Source organism: Bos mutus, chromosome 1 (assembly GCF_027580195.1).
Source record: "Bos mutus isolate GX-2022 chromosome 1, NWIPB_WYAK_1.1, whole genome shotgun sequence".
In the NCBI taxonomy this organism is placed as follows: domain Eukaryota; kingdom Metazoa; phylum Chordata; class Mammalia; order Artiodactyla; family Bovidae; genus Bos; species Bos mutus.
In genome coordinates, this window is record NC_091617.1 from 64,626,094 (window position 1) to 64,650,540 (window position 24,447).

The window sequence follows — 24,447 nt, forward strand, 5'->3', positions numbered from 1 at the left end:
CATTGTATGCTCAGTCATTTCAGCTGCCCTATGAACTGTAACCCACCATGCTCCTCTGTCCATGGGATTCTCCAGGCAAGAATACTAGGGTGGGTTGTCATGCCTTCCTCCAGATCTTCCCCATCCAGGGATCAAACCTCAGCTTTGCAAGAATATAAAGTATGAAGTGAAGCATAGCAAGATATAAGGCTGTACAAGCAGAGATAGTCAGATATCCATACTGGAGCTCTCTGACTCCTGTATGATTTTGTCATAGTTTGCTTCTATGAAATAGTACCTACTCTTCATAGGAATATTCCACAGGACTGTTGTTTGTTCAGAGGAACAAAGAAAAGCAAACAGATCTCTTTGTTCTGCATCTTTGGAATACTTTTGATGTGAGTTGGGCTGGCTTCCTCTGATGGAATGCTGCCATTTGCCTCCTTAGGATGCTGCATCTCTCTGTTTTTCTTTTTTTGTCTTAGAGCCTCTCACAAATTTAATCCCTGGCTCTTCATGGCTAGGTATCTTTTAATCATTTGGGACTTTCTCCTAAGAAGATCTTTAGAGCTGCCTGATTTAAAAAAAAAAAAACAACAAAAAAAAACCTCTTACCTGCATAGCTGGCCAAGGAAAGGAATCTGTTCTCTCACCAAGAGGTGCCACCATTCCCCCATCAGTAGAGCTGATTGGCTCTTCACCCTTGAATTTCCCCCAGTCCAACTTTGGTTCAAACTGTAATTCATCATCTGCCTCCAGATCCACAGATGAGCTTCTTCCTCATGTCCTCTCTTTACATAGTCTATAATACTCTCTTGGATTCTCCAGGGATGTTCTATACCAGTGCTCTTCAAGCTTTAAATGATATAGAAATCACATGTGATTTCAAATGTAGACTCTGATTTAATAGGTCTGGGGGAGCTTGAGATTTTGAATTTCCAACAGTATCCCAGGTAAAACTGATGTGCTAGTCCATGCATCATACTCTTAAGTAGCAAGGTTCTGAAGATTTTCTTCTTGGGAGTCTATCCTAGCTCAGGTATAAGTAAGCCACCTCATCTGAAGATGAAATGTTGGCCATCATTGCATGTGCCTGTCCAATTGTGCTTTCTTTAACCTGCTTTCCTGGGTCCCTAAACTTCCAGCTGGGCTTCATGGGATTCAGTATGAGTCCAAGTGGAATCAACCTCATGTCTGATTATCAAATGTCAGGGAACCTCATATAGGCCCTTCTACCACTCAGTCCCCAGGTTTTCAAAGCAGCTGTCTGTGTTGTCTCCCATTTTTCTTTCTGTAGCTATTTCCATAGCTGGAGATCTATTCCCACCTAACTTGACTACAAGAGGGATACAGACTCCTTCGCACCTCAGTCTCACAGCCTCTTGAGGCTCACAGGCTGTGTTGGTTTTAAAGGTGTTCCTTCTAATTGTTTGAACAAAACATATTTTTTTAAAACTACATTTATAGTAAAACATATAAACATAAGGAAATTACCAAGATGAGAGCTCTTAAAATCTGGTCCCTGTTTTGCAACTATCTTCCTCTGCCTTCGTAAAAATGGATGCCTAAAAATCCCTTCCTTCTGTTGTCAAAGTCCTACTTTCCTCCGATTGCTTCATATGTGTTATCTTTTGGTTTCTCCCTGTTTCTCTGGTTATGTGACCTCCCTTCTTACTTGCTCCAATATCTGAGCCCCCTTCTCTTGAACCTCTCATTTCTTATATATTTAGATTCTGACTTCTACTTCTGGTCCCTTGCCTCCTCCAACCAGTCCAACTTACCATTTTGCTTCCTCCAAGGAGGCAAGGGACCAGGAAACCCTATTGGTTTGACTGCAGTCCTATAGACGTTTTAGAATGGTAACCTTGCCAATATTACTTGACTTTGTTCCCCTTGACTGCCCTCTGGCTCCTGACAGACACTTTGGATCTCAGCTGTGTTGGTGCTATGCCTTTGTCAGTTGCCCAGGTGTACCATTGATCTGATGATTTTCTGCCACTTATCATTTGGACTTCTTGTTTCTGTCTCCATTTTCCAGTTCTAATCCACACACCTGCTGCCAAACAACAAATATTTAGCATAGAGCAATTAGGGTTATCTCTCACATTTACTTAAGATTTACCATTAGCAAATTGACTGTCCTTGCTACCTTTTAAAAGAGTTGGAAAATCCAAACTTTGTGTCATAAATTCAGAATAAATTCAGAGTTAATATGTGTTCCTTAAAGGTTGATGCGGTGTTCTTCAACTGCACTAGCCCCTTTGGCTATGGTATTGCCTTCTAACACTTGCGTCCATAGCTCTTCAAGTGGCTAGTTCCTTCTTATCATTTATATCTTGGTTTAAATATTAGCTTCCATAGACCCTGAAGTCACTCTTGTTTCATTATGTTTGGATCCTTTATTCCTTTTATTTTCTTCCTACCCTGATTATAAGTTATGCTTATGTATTTATTCATGTCTACATTTTTACCTATTCACTAGGCTATAAATTCTACAAGAACACAGGAACTGTATCTGGTTGGTGCAATATTAAATCAACAGATTTAATATTGTTGATTAAATAAAACAGCATGCTTATTTAAATAAATAAAGCAGCATGCTACGTTATAGATGTTCAGTAACTACTCAGAGAATGGATACTTAAATTGGATATAACCTTGGTAAGAGGCAAATATTCCAGCATTAACTCAACCAAAAGGGTTTGAAGTCTTCTCAATGATGATGGAGGTCTAAAATTTTGAGTTTAAATAGACAGAATGGGAAGCCTCAAGAGTCATGGGAATTCTGAAACCCCAGATAGGTTTCAAGGCTAATCAGCAATTTAACACAGTTTGCCCCTTGACCTTGTTTTTGCTAAAATCCCTCCTGAGACTATCAAAAATGATCAATTATTAGATTAACAAAGGATTAATGGGGCCTCCTGATTCAAATGGTTTGTAAAGCAGATGTAAAGCATTCTTAGTCTCTCATTCTGTCCCTTGAAAGATTGTCTTTTTTTTCTCTGTCCTTAAATTATTTGCTGTAGCTTCTGTATATAACTAGAAAGATTATCACCTATTGATTTTTATTTTTATTTCAGTTAAAAAAACAGATGTGAGGTCTCTAGTAAATCAAGAGGTGAGTAGAAAGAAGTGCAACCTTGGTATGATTAGGGAATGGAACTATGCATGATTTTAGAGAAGTTAAATATATGGTTAGAGCTCCCTAAAAACAGCACTGAAGAAAATTAAAATAATCTTCTGTCATGATTGTGAGTAGGACAAACCAGTAGTATAATGAAGAGTTTTATAGAACATTCTCAGTCTCTCTCCTCAGAAGAAGGCTCTGGTAAGCTTAGACTATCCAACTTTATTAAATCTAGGAAAAGCAAATAAGCTTCATGTAAAAGAATAACACATATATGAATACAGGTAGGTTGAACTATAAGAGGAAAGGAAGAGGAAAGTCATTCTTTGTGTGCAGAGCAAAAACAATATTCTTTCCCTGAAGTGTGAAACCATTATAACTCCAAAGTGCTTGGTAGAACTGAAGCCAAAAATGTGCATATGACTCAGCAATTCCACTCCCTGGATATACCCAATAGAAAGGCATACACATAGTCACCAAAAATAAAACATGCACTTGTGTGTGTATAGAAACACTATTTATAATAGCCTCAAACTGGCAACTACCCAAATGTCCAACAAAAATAGAAAGGAAAAATAAATTGTGGTATATTCACACAATGGAATACTATCCTGCCACGGGAGACTTGAGATCTGAACCTGTACACAACAATATAAAAAACTTCACAAATGCGATATTGAGCAAAAGAAAAACAGTCCCAAAGATTATATATGATATGATTCAAATGATATGCTGCTGCTGCTGCTAAATCGCTTCAGTCGTGTCCGACTCTCTGCGGTCCCATAGACGGCAGCCCACCAGGCTGCCCCGTCCCTGGGATCCTCCAGGCAAGAACACTGGAGTGGGTTGCCATTTCCTTCTCCAATGCATGAAAGTGAAAAGTGAAAGTGAAGTCGCTCAGTTGTGTCTGACTCTTAGTGACCCCATGGACTGCAGCCTACCAGGCTCCTCCATCCATGGGATTTTCCAGGCAAGAGTACTGGAGTGGGGTGCCATTGCATTCTCCCCAGATGATATGAAAACAGGCACATCTCTACTTTTAGAAAATGGGATAGCACTTACCTTTGAAGAGGAAGGTGAGGACTAGAAGGGGTCTTGGGACTTAGGGTTTCTGGAATGCTGCTAATGTTCTGTTCCTAGATCTGTGTATTGCTTAAGCAGCTATATTCAATTTATGAAAATTCATTAAGCTATATGCGTATCATATATGCATTTGTATAGGCATATGTTACATAATTTTTTAAAACACAGTTCTTCAGGACTAAGGATTCTCTTTTCCCCAACTATCAAACAATTACTCTTCGTTCCTTGCTTTCATTCTTTTTGGCTGGTGTCTTGAAAATTTAAAAGAGGAACAAGAAACAGTGATTTAAATGATTAAGCCCAAGTGAAAGGAGTGATAATCAAAGAAAGTTTTTTTTTAAAAAGGAGAAGAAAAGAAAGCAAGAAAGATAAAGAAAAGCAATTGCATCACCTGGTGTCAGCCCTTATCACTCCCTGTATATAACTGAGCTGCTCGACCTTCTCCCTTAAATGGCCACCATCTTCCCATAGCCTGCCCATCACAGAGAAGCCAAGTTTTATACGGTTTGGGGGCTTTTTCAGGAAGACACGGCTGAATGGGAAAAGGAGAAGAGAAAAATGAGAGGAAAGCATAGAAAGAAGGAAGGGAAGTCATCATCTTCAGTGAGGCTCTTTATAAATCACTACTTGCACAATGTTTTTAAAACTTAATTTTCTTGGCATTTAATTATTCAGTAGCCACTTTGGAAAATACACTCAATAATAAACATTAAACTGTGTTTTTCAAATCAAACACATTTGAACTAGATACAAATTCTCCACTTATTCCTAAATATTAGCAAAAATAATAAACTTTCAGTACCATGATGAAATTTTGCTTTTTTATCTATTTCAAACAGTATTTCTGGAAGTGAATTGCTTTCATTCTTAAAATTTTCCCTGGCTTACATGACATAAAACTAAAAATTATTCTCTGACAAGACTCTTTTGAGTGATTGAAGTGTGATCTGGCTGGGGCCAGTGAGGTAAGCCACAGAGTAAAAACACAAGAGACAAACACTTTGACCCTAGAGATTACTGATTTGTGGGGTGATTTGTGATGGTTCTTACCTGTTCCTGCATTTTTAACATAGTAACTTCTAAATGAAAAAGCCTAATTGGCTATTTTGTCTTCACAATATGGAAACCTCAGGAACATCGGCATGGTTTATTTTTTATCCAGAAATAAAACATTAACATAAACATTGTTACTATTTTCCAATAGACTGGAAAACAAACTCTTAGAAGTCAAAAGAAACCCCATGGCCTGTAGTCCAAGGTCAAGAAACTCCAGTGAGTACCAGGTGCCAATTCCTCATTTTTATAGATGGGGAGGTAGAGGTGAAATACCTCATTCAAGGTTAAACTGGAGTTGGTAACTGGAATTCAACCAATCCCTGGGTAATATGTGATGCATGTTATCATATATTACTTTTGAGAATCCAGTTTCAATTCAGTTTCAGGGCACAGAAGAGAAACTACTTTCAGTTTTTAAAATTTAGATAAAATAATCATAGAACTAGGAGCATAGATTATAAAATAAATGCCTCGCAGAAGCTTCTTCTTTAAAAAATGTGTTCTTTCAAGGCTATTTTCTGTTTCTCATCTTTTCTTCCATAATATTTTCCTGCCCTTCTCCAATGTCACTCAGTCTTGCATTATCTGTTTTCATTCATTCCTTCTTCATGTTTCTGGGTTCAACTGGGAGATGATTTAAAAATAAATACATGGATGAAAATGTTCACATATAGAACTTTCACTAGTTTAAAGGGACTAGTTGTGCTCGCTTCGGCAGCACATATACTAAAATTGGAACGATACAGAGAAGATTAGCATGGCCCCTGCGCAAGGATGACACGCAAATTTGTGAAGCGTTCCATATTTTAAAAAATAAATAAATAAATAAAGGGACTAGTTTTACGAATATTGAAGTAGAAATGAAAATCTATGTAAGAGTTTTACATAAACTCTTACTCAAATTCTACTTTATTTTGAAAAATATTTTGATGCAGATCATTCTGAATTTTTAAAAATATTTTCTTCTCCTTAACCTGAAATAATTGTGGAAATTTAAAGAATATGGTAAATAAATATTTTGCTATGTAAATAAAGTTTTTGCAAAGTCTTTGAAGAAGAAAGCATTTATTTTTCTCCTTTGGGGGAAAAAAAACCCCAAATTTTAAAAGCATTGTTTTAGACATTAGGGTATCATGAGATGAGGATGTAATCTTTTACAGTTTACAAAGTATTTTAACACAAATTAAACTTGCTTGATCCTTGTAAAAGTATGAGAAATAAGCAGGATAAACATTATTATTCCCATTTCATAGATGAGGAAACTGTGACTAAGATTTTTGCACAAATAGCAATTAAACGGCAAGAAACAACTTGAAGCTATATTTTTGATCCCTAAGTTCTGTGTTTTTTTTAATGTGATAGGTGACTGCTACCCGTCTTATCCTTCACCACCCCCCTACTCCCCCCACCTTGTCAATTGCCCTTCCCATTCCATGCGATGCTTCTAAGGTGGCCTGTTCAGAGAATATACTCGGGAAGACATATTGAATTATGAATTCTGGCTGTACAAGCCTCCACCCTCCTACCCAAGTGAAAAAATTCTGGCAAGGCCATCTGTTTAGTCAAGCATGTGCCTGGTGTCTGTGGGAGGATCGACAACTGTACCACCATGGATCCAGGCCCCAGAGAGTAAATATTGAAACATGTGTTTGTTTCTGTACATGTGCCTCAGGGCTCAGTGATGGGCACATTTCAAGGATCTAAATAATAATAGTGATGGTGATGCTGCCAGCCCAGTACTATTGCAGTACCTGAGCTTCACTCAAAGAAGAGCTGTGGCCATTTTTCTGATTACGCATTCTCTCTCCCTTTCATGCTGTTTCCAATCAATCCCTGTTCCCCTACCTTCCTTAGTTCCCTCCTTCCTGCTCCTCCAGCTGGTTTCTCTTTGGAAGGACCCACTACTGTGTGTTTTCACAGATTCTTGACAGTTGAGTTCTTCTAAGGAGATGCCTGGGCTTCCCTGGTGGCTCAGTTGGTAAAGAATCTGCCTGCAATGTGGGAGACCTGGGTTCAATCCCTGGGTTGGGAAGATCCCCTGGAGAAGGGAATGGCTACCCATTCCAGTATTGTAGCCTAGAGAATTCCATGGACAGAGGAGCCTGGCAGGCTACAGTCCATGGAGTTGCAAAGAGTCAGATATGATTGAGCAACTTTCACTCACTCAAGGGGATGCCTAAATTCCCGTTTTTTTTCCTCCTCACTCCATGTTATCAGTTAGAAGCAAATAACATATTATCAGAATTTCTTGAGTATGATATACATGAGGTGTCACAGGAGTATGCAAAACAATTAGAAAGCTGTATCTGCCCTCATCCCAATTGGTTTGTAAGGTAAAGGATGAGATCACCTAGGAAAAGCAACCTTTAGATAGGTGCTTAATAGCATCACCATCTCAGCTGACATGAATTTGAGCAAACTCCGGGAGATAGTGGAGGAGAGAGGAGCCTGGTGTGCTGCAGTTCACGGGGCTGCAAAGAGTTGAACAAGACTTAGTGACTGAACAACAACAAATTATCTGTGATGGCACATGGGAATCAAAGATATCAGGTGGGTTATACAGGGGTAGCTTTTAGGAAGATGAGAAAACAATGTCAAGTGGTGGGTGATTTAAGTGGGCTTAGACCCAATAATCTGCAGCAGCACCCATTCCCAAACTATTGCAAATAAACATATAATCCAAGCTAAGAAGAAACAATTTCCTATCCAATTTCAGCTTTAAAATGAGACTCCTCACTATTCCCCTCAGATCACGTTGCCATATAACTTAAGTTCCTCAAATTTACAAGTCCTGGAGGTACACTGAGAAGTGAGTTTCAAAGGAAATGATGCATGTAGAATTTTAGAAAAAGGTTTGAGAGAATTTTTCTAGTTGGAAATAGAGGATTGTATAAAGCCAGTGATAAGCACAGAGAAAGGAGATATGACTAAAGCAAAAAGAAAGCCCTGTTAGATTATAAAAGAAAATGGAGATTGGAAAAGAAGGGTAAACTGATGGAGGTTCCTGAAAGTCAGATGAATGACAACCACGCTTAACAATTCTCAGGCTTCAGTTATATTCTGGGCTCCGTGTTATCTCTCACAATAAGATGGGACACTGCCTTAGTTCCACAACAGTCCTACCAGAAAGTGTAATGAATCTTGCTTTAGAGGATGCAATAAAAGGGTTAAAATGTTGACCAGAGTCACACAGCTAGGAAGTGGCATATCTGTCTGAATCTGCAGTTCATATTCTTTCCACTTTTCATAATTTGAGTGATAAGAAGTTTAGACTGACTATGCAGGAAGTTGGGAATCTTTACAGGTTTTACTTTTCAGTTCAATTTTATTTTTGTCAGAGTAATATGTGCAAATAGTTTTGAAAGTCAAATATGACATAGCAAAATGTGCCATTCCCTGTCCCTTTCTCCCTCCCCCTCACTAAGTACTGTTCCTCAGAGGCAACCATGTCCATTTCTTTTAGTTTTCTTTTTTTTTCATTCTATTCCATTTTTCATATTTCAGAATGAAATACTTCTACTTATTATCAATTTAAAACATCCATTGGTATCTTATTTTTGTACATTAGGATTTATCTTTTATATACCTCCACGTCTACTTCCGCCTTCTACTCCACTCTCTCAACAACTATATAATTTGTGGGGATAAACTAGTACTCACTGTTTACATGATGATGATGATGATATAAATAGTATTTGCTGTGTAGCTAGGTATTGTACCCTGGCTATATTTACTTCTTATATACCTCTTTGCCTTTTTTTTTTTTTTTTTGAGGTAAGAAATTTCCTTGGTTTTTAAATGACTTTGTTTCCTGTGTACTTACTGTTAATTCTTTCTAAATGAACCATAGGTTTTAAAACATCTCACAAAACTAAATATTTCCCTATAATCAGTTTCATCAGATAAGCTTACAGCTTTTGGTGTTGAAAAGTCCAGTGACTTCCAACCCTTTGTGATTTGTTATCTTCTCTTTTTGCTCTTTCTTTCCTTTTGTTTCTTTTTAACAGTTTTCTCTTTAACCACTTACACTATTATTTTCTATGAGCCTTGGTTCTTGGGTCTTTTAAAAAAATCTTCTGTATTATTCATCTCTTTGTCATTTGTTCTTTATTTGAGAGCATTTCACATCTTTGTCTTCCAAGCCCTCTATTGCATTTGTATTTTTTATCATGTTAATATTTTTGTTTATCCAAAGTTCTTAGCCTCTAACTGTTCTTCCTCCTCATTTTTGCTTCGTAGATGCAGCAGCTTTTCCATTTTCTCTACAGAAAACTAAATTATGGGTGTTTTGTCCTTGGGAAATTTTTTCTTTTCCCTGCATTTTTTTCTCTGCTCTTTTTTTCCTGTTTGTGTTGGTCTGTTTTTCCTAATGAAGGCTTTCTTTAAATGTCTGGTCACCATAGCCTGACCGTTCATACGCAAGAATGAGGAACTATAAAATTGGAAGCTCCGCGTGTGGGAGCAGTGTAGAATGATTGAGCAGTCATATAGCTTTTTCATTGAGGACCCCCAAATGCCAGTATTGAGTAATTATATTTTTCCTGAAGTCATTCAGTTTCTACAGAGGAAAATCCCCAGTCTATTTCTTAGAGTCAATACCCCAGCCTTTGTGAAAAGAGCTAATAGAGAAAAGCAGAGGGGAGGGGAACTGTCTTCCTATTCAACATGTGAGCTTTCATTATTCCCACTGTTTTCAGCTCCAGACTTCACTCCTCCTCTAGTGATCCTAGGATTCACAAATTCAGTCTCCCTAGTCCATTTTTCTAGGAAATAAATCTCTAGTCTTAAGCAAGGATAAAGGAAGAAGACTAGGAGCTGTAAGCAATTGGCATATTGATTTAAATCAGTCCCTTGTTACCAGCTTTGTTCTTGTATCTCTGTCTGGAGACTCCTTTCCTTCCAAGTCCTTAGACTTTCAGTGGCTCAGACAGTAAAGAATCTGCCTTCAGTGCAGGAGACCTGGGTTCAATCCCCGGGTTGGGAAGATCCCCTGGAGAAGGGAATGGCAATCCACTCCAGTATTCTTGCCTGGAAAATTCCATCGACAGAGGAGCCTGGCAGGCTACAATCCATGGGATCATAGAGTTGGACACGACTGAGAGACTTTACTTTTACTATGGAAAAAATTGCCTAACTTCTCATTGGTTCCCCCACTGTACAAGCATTTTTATTGCTTCCTTCTTTTGTTAAAACAACTATTATCCCTTCATAGAGGTTTTTCCCTTCTCTTTCACCTGAATTAAAAAGCAAAATAAGTATTAATTTGCCTTCATTTTAGTGGAGTTTCTGAGATATGAAATATATATGTTTGCCTAATCTTCCATGTTGATCATACTCACAGTTTGGTTTCCCTGGAAACAGATGCTGAGTTAGTTTGAGGATCAAGGTTAGAGATCAATGCTTGTGAACGGAAAGAGAAGAAAGCATGATTGAACACAGGGAGAAGTCGAATTTCCACAGACCTCTTGCAAGTCTGACAAAGCCTCAGCCCACCCAGCAAGGGGCTCTGTAGTGAACAGTGCTAGTCAGAACTGTCCTTGACCTAGCGGAAAGAGCTGGGTCTTTATACTCCTGCCTCACTGAAGTGTGGGCTGCCCTGGGAAAGGTGTGATCTTGGATGAAAAGGAAAAACTCATTTCCCTCTGTGCTTCTCTCCTGTGAATCTCCTTTACTGCTCACACAGAACACTTCACTTGTGACTCTTCTAGTCACTGCGTATGTAGAAGTAAATCCCACAGCAAGCAATTCTCTGCAACACCAGCTGGGTGTCCATAATTTAACTCAATTCTGACGTTACCTACTGAAGATAGTGCCAGATACCACAGATAAGGCTCAGACCCACAAACTCCTACCCTACTTCAAGTGCCAGTCACAGGTAGTAGGCCCCCAGGTTACCCACAACTTCTGTCCAGTTAGGCTACAAATTAGAGGTTTTCATCACCTCCTCCTCAGCTTCAAGTAATTTGCTAGAGTGGCTCCCAGAACTCAGGGAAACACTTAATTTGTTTACCAGTTTATTAAAAATATGATAAAGGACCTAGATGTACAGCCAGATGAAGAGATATATAGGGTGAGGTCTGCGGAGGTCTGTAGCACAGGAACTTCAGTCCCCATGGAGGTGAGGGGTGTCATCCTCTTAGTAGGTAGGTGTGTCTACCAACCTGAAAGCTCTCCAATCCAGTGCTGTTGGGATTGTTCTGGAGGCTTCTTCTTGTAGGCACGGTCAATTATTAACTCTATTTCCAGCCTTTCTTGCCTCTCTGGGAAAGGGAGGCAGAAGGGATGGGACTGAAAAGTCTAAGTTTCTAATCATGGCACGATCCTTCTGGTGACACCCCTCATCCAGGAGTCACTTAAAATCCTCTCATCTAGTGCTCTCATCACTTAGGAATTTATGGGAGTTTTAGGAGAATTGTGTCAGGGATGAAGGTCAGAGAACAACAGATGCTCCTGGTAGTCTCATCACTTAAAAAATTACAAGAGTTTTGTAAGCTTTGTGCCAGGAACCAGGGGCAGAGGCCAGTATGTATATTTCTGTTGTCTTGTATTGGGCAAGGCAACTCCCTGAATCTGAGGGTGACCCTGAAGGAGCTAACAGCTGTAGGCTATCTGCTGACTCTCCTCCTCATGGCTGGGCAGCAAGTCCTTCCTTGAAGGGGGATCTGGGTAGTGTACCTCCATGTCTACCACAAAAGGAAGTCCCACCATAAGTTTTCTTTTAAAACAGCTTTATAGAAGTATAATCTACATACCCAGCGGTTCTTCTACTTAATGTGTACAGTTCAATGGCCTTTAGTATATTCACAGAGTTGTGCATCTGTTATCATTTTAGACCATTTTCATTGCCTCTGAAAGAAACACTGCTCCTCTTATATGTCACCCTTCAATCCTCTCATCGTCCCCAGCCCCAGGGAACTACTGATCTAAATTCATTCTATTTCTGTAGATCTGCCTATACTGGACATTATATATAAATGGAATCACACAATATATAGTTCTTTGTGACTGGCTTCTTTCACATATAATAATGTTTTCAAGGTTCATAAATGTGTAGCATACATCAGTTCTTCAGTTTTTATTGCTGAAGAATATTCCAATGTATGGATATTATTTATCCATTTATCAGTTGATGGATATTTGAGTTATTTTCATTTTTGTGAAAGGATGATTTTCACTTTTGTTGTTTTCACTATTGTGAATAATGCTGCCATAAATATTCATGTACAAATTTTTGTGTGGACATATGTTTTTATTCCTTTTAGATATATACCTAGGAGTGAAATTGATGGGTCATATGGTGACTCTATACTTAACTGTTTGGGGACATGCCAAACTGTTTTTCAAAGTGGCTGCACCATTTTTATTCCCACCATCAGTTTATGAGGGTTTCATTTTCTCCATATCATTGCTAACATTTGTAATTGTCTGTCTTTTTAAAATTGTACTTATTCTAGTGATGTGAAGTTGTGTTTCCTTGTGGTTTTGTTTGGCATTTCACTGATGGCTAATACTGTTCAGCTTCCTTTCATGTGCTTATTGGCCATTTATACAACTCCTTGGAGACATGCCTATTCAAAGCTGTTGCCCAGTTTAAAGTTGAGTTATTTGTCCTTCTATTATTGAGTTGTAAGTGTTCTTCACAGACTATAGATACAGGTCCTTTGTCAGATATAGGGTCCTTTGTTAAATATATGATTAGCAAGTATCTTCTCTCATTCTGTAGTTGCCTTTTCCTTTATAATGTTCACTGAAGCACAGATGTTTTAAAATTTTGGTTATGTCCAGTTTAATATATTTTTTCTTTTGATGTTCATGCTTTTGGTGTTGTATATAAGATACCATTCTATAATCTAAGGTCATGGAGATTTAACCCATGTTTTCTTCTATGAGTTTTTTTAAATTAATTTTTATTGGAGTATACTTGCTTTACAGTGTTGTATTAGTTTCTACTACACAGCAAAGTGAGTCAGCTACACATGGACATTTATCTCTTCTTTTTTGGATTTCCTTCCCATTTTCTTCTATGGGTTTTATAGTTTTAGCTCTTACATGCAAGCCTTTGATGGATTTTGAGTTAATTTTTGTATGGATATTATTATTTGTATATAATAATATCAAATGGATAATGAAAATTAATATTATTAAATCAAATGGATATTTGTATGGATATTATGTGAGATAGGGGGCCTCATGTGGATATCTAGTTGTTCCAGCCACCATAAACATTAAAGCTTGAGAATGGCATGATTTATTTTTTAAGAAGTTAAAATAGCTATTAAACACCTCTTCTGCATTCAGCACTATAATAGACATTATGAGATAAAGGAACAATGTCCTCTTTCCGGCTATTAGTTTCTGATTCTTAGGCACTGGACCACTTGCCTGTAAATTTTTCCTTGTTAATTGCTAGTATGAAAGTGTTGACCAGAATAATGACCATGCATCAGGCATTTAAAACATTACACTTGATAATTCTATTGTGGTCAATGTGCATCCATTAGAAAGTTCATTTTGAGTAGACTTCAGTGCCTATGAATTCAGGAAAAATGGATTGGGTACTTAGTATTTGTACCAGTGATGCAAAGCCAAATGAAATAGCTCTATTCTGTCATTGTGGGAGAGAATGACATATTCTAAAGAAATTTCAACCCACTCTAAACCATCATCCTAACTCACACCAAAATCATCTTGTCCATGACAGTCTAGGAGACTTACTGAAATCATAATTTGTCTTTCAAATTTCTTTATTTAGCAAATCTCTAATCTTAATGAAGGAAAACAATTTTTTAAGATGCCATACTGGTTCCTGATGAACGCTACTACTCTATCTATGTGCTTATTCACCGTTGTAAATAAATCTGTTTGCAGTTTTATACTTGTTTGTTCATAGTTCCAAGTAATAGAAAAAGTTACTCTTTTACTTTGCCACTTTTGTTAATTAGGCAAAAGTTAGCTATTTCTAACCTCGAGGCGTCTTTTTTATTTTCTATGATTATTAATATTAATCTGTAATGGTTCTGTAAATTGACTTTTCTTGCTAATTTAGTTAGAAAAAAATTTCGGCCTATATATGACTTTTTATGTAAGAGTCTTTATGTAAGAGTCCATCTTAGTAAATGCAGTCACCTCATAGCGGAAGTAGGGCAGGGAGATATAGTCCAATATCAAGGGCTATAATGAAGAAGAATTTACATTATATGAGGCAGGGAAAACAATTTTAAAAAATAATGGATGAAGGTGACTCTATAATTTAATGGAATGGAAAAATAAATAAGATTGAGTATTAAGACATTAACAGTGATCTAATTTTTGAAGCACAACATATATTCTTGGTGCTAAGAATCCTAGTAAAGGTAGCAAAATCTTACCTGAGCCTCAAATCTCCTTTTCCTAAAATAAATATGCTTTGGTCTGAAGACATAGTGCAAATTCATAAGTGTCTTTCGTACCATTTCTCTCAAATTCCAGCCTTGCCTTAGCTAGGTGGACTCTGGGAGTCTGATCATATTTTTTTTTCCTTGGAGCTAGCCTAACTATCTTTCTCAACGCCTCTCAGAGCAAGTTTGTTTTCTTCTGGCTCAAAAGTTCAGAATTATTTGAGTTCTTGTATCTAACCTGGATTTCTCATCTGAGATATATGCTTTATTTATAGGCATGGCAAAAGTAATTGACATGTGTTCCCCTTTTGAGCTCAGGTTATTGATTCTCACACCTCTTGAAGACATGGAATTACCAGAAAACGTAACATTTTTTCAAAGTTTGAGGATTTTGTAGAATGAGTGAATTTTCCTGACTGTCTATTACCTCTTACTGCATATGATATACCCAACAGACGTTTATAAGATTGTACCAAATCATATGGACTTCTGAATATGCTTTAGTCTTTTAAAAAAATTAAACCATGATGTCTAATTTTTTCTTGTACTTGATCTCCTTCTAAAAAATAAAGCTATACAAAAAATCCTCAGATGAACCCAGTCTCAGTAGCTGGGTTCCTATTAACAAAAATTTTACTATAAGAAAACTCATGAAGTAGAAAATGTGATTTTTTTTAAAAAAAGCAAGTGATTATAAACTAAACTCAAGCAATGCTCCCATCCTATGGTTAGAAGTGAAATATTTTGTCTTTCCCCTGATTTTCACATGCAGACAAAAATTGTGTAAACAATATTATCTGTTTATCCTTTTGATTTTGGTTTCACTGTTTATCTGCACCATGATGAGAGGAGTATTCTATGTGAAATCACTATGAATTATTGTTGGCAGGAAGAAGAACAGCCAGAATAAGTGATTAAAAAGAGAATGAGGCGAGGGTCTGGTGGGGATAGGGTGCAGTGCTGCAGCTGCTACCCCAGCATGAGAATGAGGACCTGTTATGCACGTGGGGAGAACACATGGTCTTGCTTCCATCCTCGCAGAGCTCCTGTTTCTGCTGAGTTCTCTGCTGACTCTAGATCTCAGTCCAGAAGGAACTGGCACGATGTTTATTGCCTGGAGGGATCAGAAATAAAGACCAAAATCCCCATGGTGCCTTTGAATATGTAAGCTTAGAAAGCCACAGAAGGGTGGACAGATTGCTAATAGCAGCAGGAGGTGGGTATGCCTTCTATGCTATGGTCCTAAGGGACTGCTATCTATGGGCAACCAGAAAGAAGACGAGCCAGATCTCTGCTTGAAAAAAAATCTCATTGCCTGGGTAGTGACTGATCAGAGGCACTGGCCGTCTGTTTATACACTGTTGAGAGGACTGCTTAGGAAGAATGGGCACACATTAGCAGCCATTCCTCTGTTGGAAATTGCCTCTTGCCATGGTGAGCTCATTTTTCACATAAAATACACTGGCACTGGGACACACAGCTCCTTGGAAATTCTCCCAAGTGTACTTTCTGGAATATGCCAGGTTCATGACAATCACCTGGGATCACAGAATCCTATAGAATTAAAAATCCAGAAGGGGTCTTAGGGGTCATCCAGTTAGCTGTGTATGCCCAACAGACACAGAGTGAATCATGAGCTTCATCAAGTTTGGCATCTGCCTGTGAATTTACATGATGTCACTTCAATGCTGACAAATGAACATCCCAGCTAGAGCCAACACTTGTGTGGGATGCTTCATCCACAGGCGTTAGCTGGTTAATTTGATGAGAAATCCATTCTTTCTGACTCAGTGGACTGCAGCATCAGACTCTTGCCTGGTCTGAGTTCATTTTCCTGTCACTGTCACAGTGATTGCTGGGACTCTGATATTCTCCCTTCCCACTCTCCTGCTGACTTTTTGGTGGGCTAACTAATTGGTTAACTCTTTTCTCCTCTGCCCAGCCCACCTGTGCACTCTGACTTCTCGAATCTCTTCTTTCAAATCAGGCAAATAGAGGAACATAGATTGGGCCTCATGTCTCAGATGAGGGGTGATTGGCCATCTTCTCTTAACCTGAACTTCCTCCCTTCTCTTCTGGAGGCAGGATCTCTCGTATCCCCTCATCCCCACCCCCCCTCATCAGCACACTGGCAGGATTGGTGGGAAGGCCTGAGCTGATCCTGATTTCAGCCTGTGGGTCAGGGCTTGAGACCAGGCCAGACATGAAGAGGGAAATGCAGAGATTTACCTCCAGAGAAGACCTTTGAGTTGGGTCAAGACACTGGTGTCTTCATCTTTAAGCTAAGAGGACCTCCAGCTGTAGCAGCAATGAACTAGAGGTGGGATACGCTACAGACATTTCTCTTAAAACCACTTGGTCCAAACTTGTCTCCTCCCCTGGGTCCATCAGCCTGAGAGAAAGATACACCCGTATTAGAGAAAGGAACATTAAGATAAACCAGAGAGTCTATGTCACTGAGATAAACTGAAACAGGGAGACAGATTTTACCTTAGGGATGAATAAAAGCAATGTTTGTCCATTCCGTTTCTGAACCAATGCTGCTGCTGCTCCTGCTGTTAAGTCACTTCAGTTGTGTCCGACTCTGTGTGACCCCATAGACAGCAGCCCACCAGGTTCCTCTGTCCCTGGGATTCTCCAGGCAAGAATACTGGAGTGGGTTGCCATTTCCTTCTCCAGTGCATGCACGCGTGCTAAGTTGCTTCAGTCATGAACGACTCTGTGCGACCCCACAGACAGCAGCCCACCAGGCTCCTCTGCCCACGGGATTCTCCAGGCAAGAATACTGGAGTGTGTTGCCATTTCCTTCTCTGAGTCTGAACCAATAAGTAATCCTAATCTTGTCAGGGAAGCTAGGGAGTTATGATAGCTAAACATCTGTACTAAGAGGGAAAATCTCCATAAATTCTGAATCTGTGATTTTCAACCTTGGCTTTACACTGGAATCATCTGGGGAGCACTAAAAAACAGCAATGCCTGGTTCCCATTCTCAGAAATTCTGATTTAGTTGGCCTGGGGTGGGCCTGAGTGTTGGAATCTTTAGAATCTATCTAGGTGATGTATCTATTTAAAATCTATCTAGGACTAATATTCTGAAAAGAAATGATCATAAATAGTAGGCAAACTTCCAGAGCTTAAGTTTATTTTCTTTTTCTCCAGTAAGAGAGGTACCATGAAACTTCTTGGAGTCACTTTAAGACTTTCTTTTAGGAGAGAAATTACATTAGAACACGAGGGTGGTTTCTTTCGGGCGGCAGGTGTATAGGAGCCCTGAAGTGTGAACTCAGCAGTTGCTGTCTAGAGAAGAGGGGATATGATTAGATGCTTTAGGTTTTGAAAGTTCAAGAGAAGATTCTACTCAATCCTTTGTTTCAGATCCCCAGAGAACAGGGATAGTTGTTCTGGGTCTGCTGATGTTCTGGCAGGCATCTGTATATAATTTGCTTTTGCTGCTCTGTGCTGAAATTCCTTTTTCTCTCTTATCAAGTTCCCAGGTCAAATATCAGCTTTCCTCCCCATAGTTTCCCCTGAGCTCCTCAGGTAAAATTAATCCGTGTTGCATTCCTAGAGTACTGCAGGCATATTCTATTCACGTCCCTGTCACATTGTATTACAGCTCCTTGTTTACCTGCCTGTCATCTTTCCCAGCTAGACTGTGAACTTCCTAGAATCAGTGACTTCACTTTGCATCTTTATGTAATAAATGTTGAGAGTGCCTGACATATGGTAGGTGCCTCACAGATATTTTTTTTTAATTTTAATTGAAGGATAGTTGCTTTACAATGTTATATTGGTTTCTGCTGTACAACCATGTGAGTTAGCTATAAGTGTATAGGTATACTTATAGCTATACTAAGTATATAAGTATATAGGGATAGCTGCATATATCCCCTCCTTCTTGAGCTTCTCTCTCACCCTCCATCCCAGCCCTGTAGGTCATTACAGAGCACTGAACTGAATTCCCTGTGTTATATAGCAGCTTCCCAGTAGCTATCTGTTTTACACATGGTAATGTATATATGGCAATACTACTCTCTCAGTTTGTCCCATCCACCTCACAGATATTTATGAAACTAATCAGAATCAGTAGAGTAGGTTCATCAGTTCAGTTCAGTAGCTCAGTTGTGTCTGACTCTTTGTGACCCCATGGAGAATAGGTTCCTAGACTAGTTCAGAATCCGGTTTAACTTAAAATGTAATGGAAATAGATATGCAGGTAATGAATGGTAGAAAGCAATAAGATGAAATCATCTCCCTATTTAAAGTACTATGAAATTTGTTCAAACACATGGAATAAATAAGAACATAAAATATAGGGCACAGAAGTTTCTCAACATGCTACCAGTCTGTGGTCCAGGCATCATGTGCATGGGATAGAGGAGTGGCTGGAGGTGAGGCTGGGAAGACTGGCTGCAGCTTATTGTGAGAAGCTGCATGTTCTAGAGGAGGCTTTTGGACTTTACACCAAAGTGTTGAGAAGCCGCAGAAGTCCTCTAAGCAGGAAATGACAAAATCAGATTAGTCATTTAGAAAAGGATCAGTCTGGTGGTTTTCTGACAGATTTATCTCAGTACAGCAAAATGATGGTATCAGGTAGGAGGCTACTGTCCAAGTGAGAGATGGCAAAATGTGCTTTCTGTTCTTAGTTCCAAATAATACATGTACCAGTTGTTGTGGGCTGAATTGCACATGCCCCAAAATTCATATGTTGGAGTCCTAATCACCAACCCCCCAACTACTTCAGAATGTGACTATGTTAGGAGATAGGGTCTTCAGTTCAGTCACTCAGTTGTGCCCCAACTCTTTGTGACCCCATGGACTGCAGCACACCAGGCCTCCCTGTCCATCACCAACTTCTGGGGTTTACTCAAACTCATGTCCATTGAGTCGGTGAGGCCATCCAATCATCTCATCCTCTGTTGTCCCCTTCTCCCCTCGCCTTCAATCTTTCCCAGCATGAGGGTCTTTTCAAATGAGTCAGTTCTTTGTATCAGGTGGCCAAAGTATTGTCAGGCACCTGATGTGAAGAACTGATGTGAAGGGTCTTCAAAGTGGTAATTAATTAAAATGAGTTTATTAGGTCCAAACAATCTGACTGGTATCCTTATAAGAAGAGGACATTAGGACACGACATATGTAAAGACCATGTGAAAATACAGGGAGAAAACAGCCAGCCAAGGAAAAGGTCCATAAGAAACCAGTTCTGATGACACCTTTATCTCAGACTTCTAGCCCCTTAAAATTGTGAGAAAATAAATTTCTGTAGTTTAAGTTACCCAGTCTGTTATGTTTTTTGTTATGTGTTATGGCAGCTCTAGAAAATGAATATACCAATAACTCTTAGGAAACGACTGATAGGTAAGTTGTATACTGCTGTTACGTATTATTTTTCATGCCAGATGACCTAGGGCTTGGTGCAGTTTAGGGGCTGGAGAACAGGTATTTTAATACGCAACATGTGACTAAAACTTGAAGAACATCCTAGAAATGTCCCATAGAAACCTAGGGTTTGAATGAGCTATATGAACCTTTCAAAAATCTTGAATAAATACATTTTTCATCCATTTTAGATTTTCCTCAATGACTGTGTTGGGAATTGATGTTTTTCATTTTCTCTCTCTCCCTGCCCATTCAACTTGAAACATGCACTCTCATCCGCTTAAATGTATAACCTACTGAGAGAATCTGCAGTATAGCACTGGTGGCTTTGTTGGTAGCAAGTAATCCTGTCCCACCTTGGCTACTGTAAACACAGGAGAAGTAGTCATCTGACAGAAAGAGAGCTACTGTATAGGTCAGACAGACTGGTCAACTTCTCTCTCTCTCTCCCTTGCTCCCCTACTACCCCCCCGCACCCCCCACCCTCAACCACCAATAAAGAACCAAGAAGTCTAGAAGTTGAGAGTGTTAGCAGCTAGATACTATTTATGGTAGAATCCTGGACCGAAAGTGGAATGGCTGCTACTGAGGTTTCTTGACTATTCTGAGGCCTCTTGGTTTGTAGGAGATCTGTATCATTATAATAAATTCCACATCCCCTTTACTTATTTTATTTTAGTTGATTTACAGTGTTTTAGGTGTACAGAAAAGTGACTCAGTGGTTTACATACACACACCATATCTTCTTTATCCATTCATCTCTCAGTGGACAGGTCGGTTGTTTCCATGTCTTGGCGATGTAAATAGTGCTGCTCTGAATACTAGTATGTGTGTATCTTTTCAGGTTAGAGTTTTCAGCTTTTCCACATAGACCCAGAAAATGACTTGAGTTATTTTAAGTAGACCTTTCTTCCTGCAACCAAATGTGCCCTAATATAGAGGATAAAATTACTTTATGGCTGAGATTAAACTTTAGAGACTAAAACCATGAATAACCATTGGTATATGACAAAATGTGTGTAATTCCACATATTCTTTTATTCTTTAGAGCAGAGGACAAAGTTCATATTATGTAGGGGAGGCAGAGTAGAGGAAAAGAAAAAACAAAGATGGTTAAGTAGCTGTTTCCATGATTCATGTAAACTTTCTTTTGAATCTTTTAAAAATAATGTTTTCATTTATATGGGAGTCAGTCCATATGTATGCATATATCATATGCCAAATATACCAGAATACTGGATAGAGTTACTTAAAAAAGAAAAAAGGCAGAAGATACAGAATTGAAGCACTAAGTTTCATGATATACATAGAAAGCAAACAATTTAAAATCGATTCCTATAAATACGAAAATGTACACATGAAACATGAACATAGTATAATGTTTTTTTAAGAAAGTCTAAATAGATTCCAGAATTTTCATTTTCTTCAGCAATTTTAAGTGTAATTAATGCTAACCAATTGAAAGGTTTTATCTAAGCTAAACCCATGTTTAGTTTCCTTAATCAAGGAAAATTTTAGTAGACTTCTGAATTATAATTGAATTCCTGTATGTGAGTGTTTAAGTCATTCTCAATTCTCTGAAAATACTTGGTGGATGGTTTTGGGGTGTGATTCACTTTCCTCTTCTCTCTGACTCAGTTCCGCCACAGTAGCATTGCTCCCTATGGGCATTGCCATAGATTCAGGCTAATGGCCCAGCTTCCTTTTCCTCCTAAGGTAGCTCAGATAGGATTTCTGGACTTAGTGGAACATTTCTGGCAAGGTTCTGCATTGAAGATTAGGAACTGAAAATGGGATTCTAAGCTGATGAGGAATGGCCCTCCAGGAAGTGGTCTGGCTGTTTCATCCCTCGCTGACCCAGAACCCATTGCCCTCAGGGTGGTCCTCCAACTGGTTCTCACTGGGAGGAGAGAGAAACCAGGCCAGGTGGATTTGGCCTTCCCTTCTCAGCATCTCAGAGGAAATAGTCAGAAATCAAAGAGTAAGTGATCAGTCCAGGGTCAGAAACATGGAGACCAGGCTGGCTCAGAGAACAGAAGAAGCAAAGCCATTGTCCATATAAGGACAAGAGAGCATAGTCTAGAGGTTAAGTGCACAGACATGAAGTCAGTCTACTGAGGCTCAGACTCCAGCCTGCCGTCTGTTTACTGAGTCTGTTGACCTCCCCAAGTCCTAATGTCCCTGTCTGAATAGATGTATGGTAATCATAGTACCTGCCTCATAATGTTACTTTGAGGACTAAATGTGATAATATATGTAAAATGAGTTGAGTCTATCTCATGTGTGCCCAGTGTCTTATGTTAGTAATATAAAGCTTGCTCACTTAGAGGAGAGACACGCAGTGAGGGGGACAGGCCAGGGCAGTAGCATGGAGGGGATACAGGGCAGGTGGAGGCTGCATGTCATAGCATCTTGCTTTCTACCTGTGCCTGTTATAGATACAACCTGTGCTCTTCTCGGCTGTGCAGCTGCGCCAGCACAGAATAAAGGAAAAGATCTGGAGTCGCCTCAGAGAGGAAAGAACAGCTCTGATTTTTCTCAACTCAGCTTATTTTTGTTCCCGCGAAGGCCATTGTAGCTACTAAGATTAAAAACACCACCCCCCCTTCCCCACTAAAAGGCCTGTCTCCAGTGAACTAAGAGATTTAAGTGGCAGCACCAGTGACAGAATATCTGGCTGTCTGGCTCCTGTGCTGGTGCCTCCGCCCCCGCCCATCTCCATCCTAGTTTTGGCTTTCCTAGTCAGACTTCTCTGCATAGCAGCAGAGGGTGTGCTCAGCATCTCTGCCCAATGCCTGACGGACCTGCGGCAGCCCCGCTGAGGAGGCCAGGCTATGATTCAGAGCACATTTGGAGGGCACATCTCAGCTGCCAGTGCCAGCATTAGATTTTGTGTTTTGTGATGGGCACTCTGTGGTCACTTTTCTAGTTAATCAGTTCTCTTGTCTATCTAAATTTCTTCCCAAGGACCCTGTGTCTTTACCCCTGTCTTCTCTCTCATTCATCTCCTATTTGTCCCTGTAATTAACTACATATTTCGATGTATTTGGATATAAAGTCATCTCTCTAATCTGGTGGACAGTGAAACCCTCTTGCAGGGATTCTACTTAAGGTTGATGAGGCTACTCAAAGGGAGTAGCCTACAAAACCAAAGCCTGTCCAGGGGTATATGAGTGTCCTCAGCAGGAGGGCCTATAGACATTTCATTCAGTCCTCAGGTTCCCAGATTCAGGGCTCCCTCAGAATAATCGTGTGTGCAGTCAGATTCTTCTTTTCAGAGCCTGGGACCCTGAGCCTTAAAGGACCTATCTGCTGCCTCTCATTGTCCTATGGTAAGTTCAAGTTATCTTATCCACATGCATGTCATATTTTTGCAAAGGACACAGACCTGTTGTTGATTGTTATTTAGATATTTATGACATAAGGAGTAGACCAGAGCACTAGGGTTGGACAAATGTGCCCTAGAGATTTCTGTGGTCACAATGAGTGAGGTCAGAGAGAGGCAAGCTGGCAGGCTCTGAACCACCTTCCACCCCAGTTCAACAAGAGAAACTCTGCTTTATGAGTTTTGCGTATTTGGTTTTGTACTGAACAGTCTCTGTTTGCTTGTTCAAATCCATTCTATGCCCTTCTCCGTCTTGCTTTTCCCTCCAAGAAGCTGAACTGCATCATCTGGTTTTCCTTGCCCTCTAGCTGGGTTCAGCCATTGGGAGGAGCAGCAGGAGACTGGAGGGCAGAAGAGGGAGAATAAGGAGTGTTTATTCCCCGACTCCTTTTGTTCCAGGTTGTTGTCTGGCAATGGCTACATTCCTCTGTCAAAGGCCACAACTCCTATCTGGTGGTACCTTCCTATAGCTACAGTTATTGCCAGATTCTGGTAGCCATGCTTTCTACTCCTTTGTCCCTTAAAGCCTAGGGGTGGCCATGCCACCTTACTGTGGCTAATTTTTTTTTTATCATCCTTCGCTGGATTCTTTTTATCCTACGCAGACATTTGTGAATAGTCCTTTCATTAAACCTTTTTCACTCACCCTTTTTGAGTTTTCCATTTGTGTTTGCATTTTCCATGCTAGTACTATGATTTAGTTGTCTATTGTAAAATCTTATTTAGTAGAGGATTGTACTGCTAAATAAAATTTGGAACACCACAACAGTGGGTCATACAGAAGCATGTTAAGAACAAGTGTCACATTCTTTTTGAGTGTAAATTACCCAAGATGGTGGAGCAGTGTCTTCAAAAAACCACTGATTAGATGATCTTTGCCATACATTTTAAAGTTTCTATTGAAGAATACATTTAATTCAGTACTAAGTATATTTACTAAATAGAGGCTAAAATGACTCTGGAATCAGACAGACTTGAATCCTGACACTGGCACTTACAATCTGAGTGATTTTGAGTAAGTTATTTAATCTCCCTAAGCCTCAGTTTTCTCATCGGTAAAA

General features: G+C 39.4%; 1 non-coding gene across 1 annotated transcript; it reads left to right on the forward strand.

Moving 5' to 3' along the window:
- Window positions 1-5,947: 5,947 nt before the first annotated feature.
- On the forward strand, window positions 5,948-6,054 carry LOC138989559 (U6 spliceosomal RNA). Its single transcript, XR_011465840.1, has one exon. It is a non-coding gene; the product is annotated as a U6 spliceosomal RNA (small nuclear RNA).
- Window positions 6,055-24,447: the final 18,393 nt, after the last annotated feature.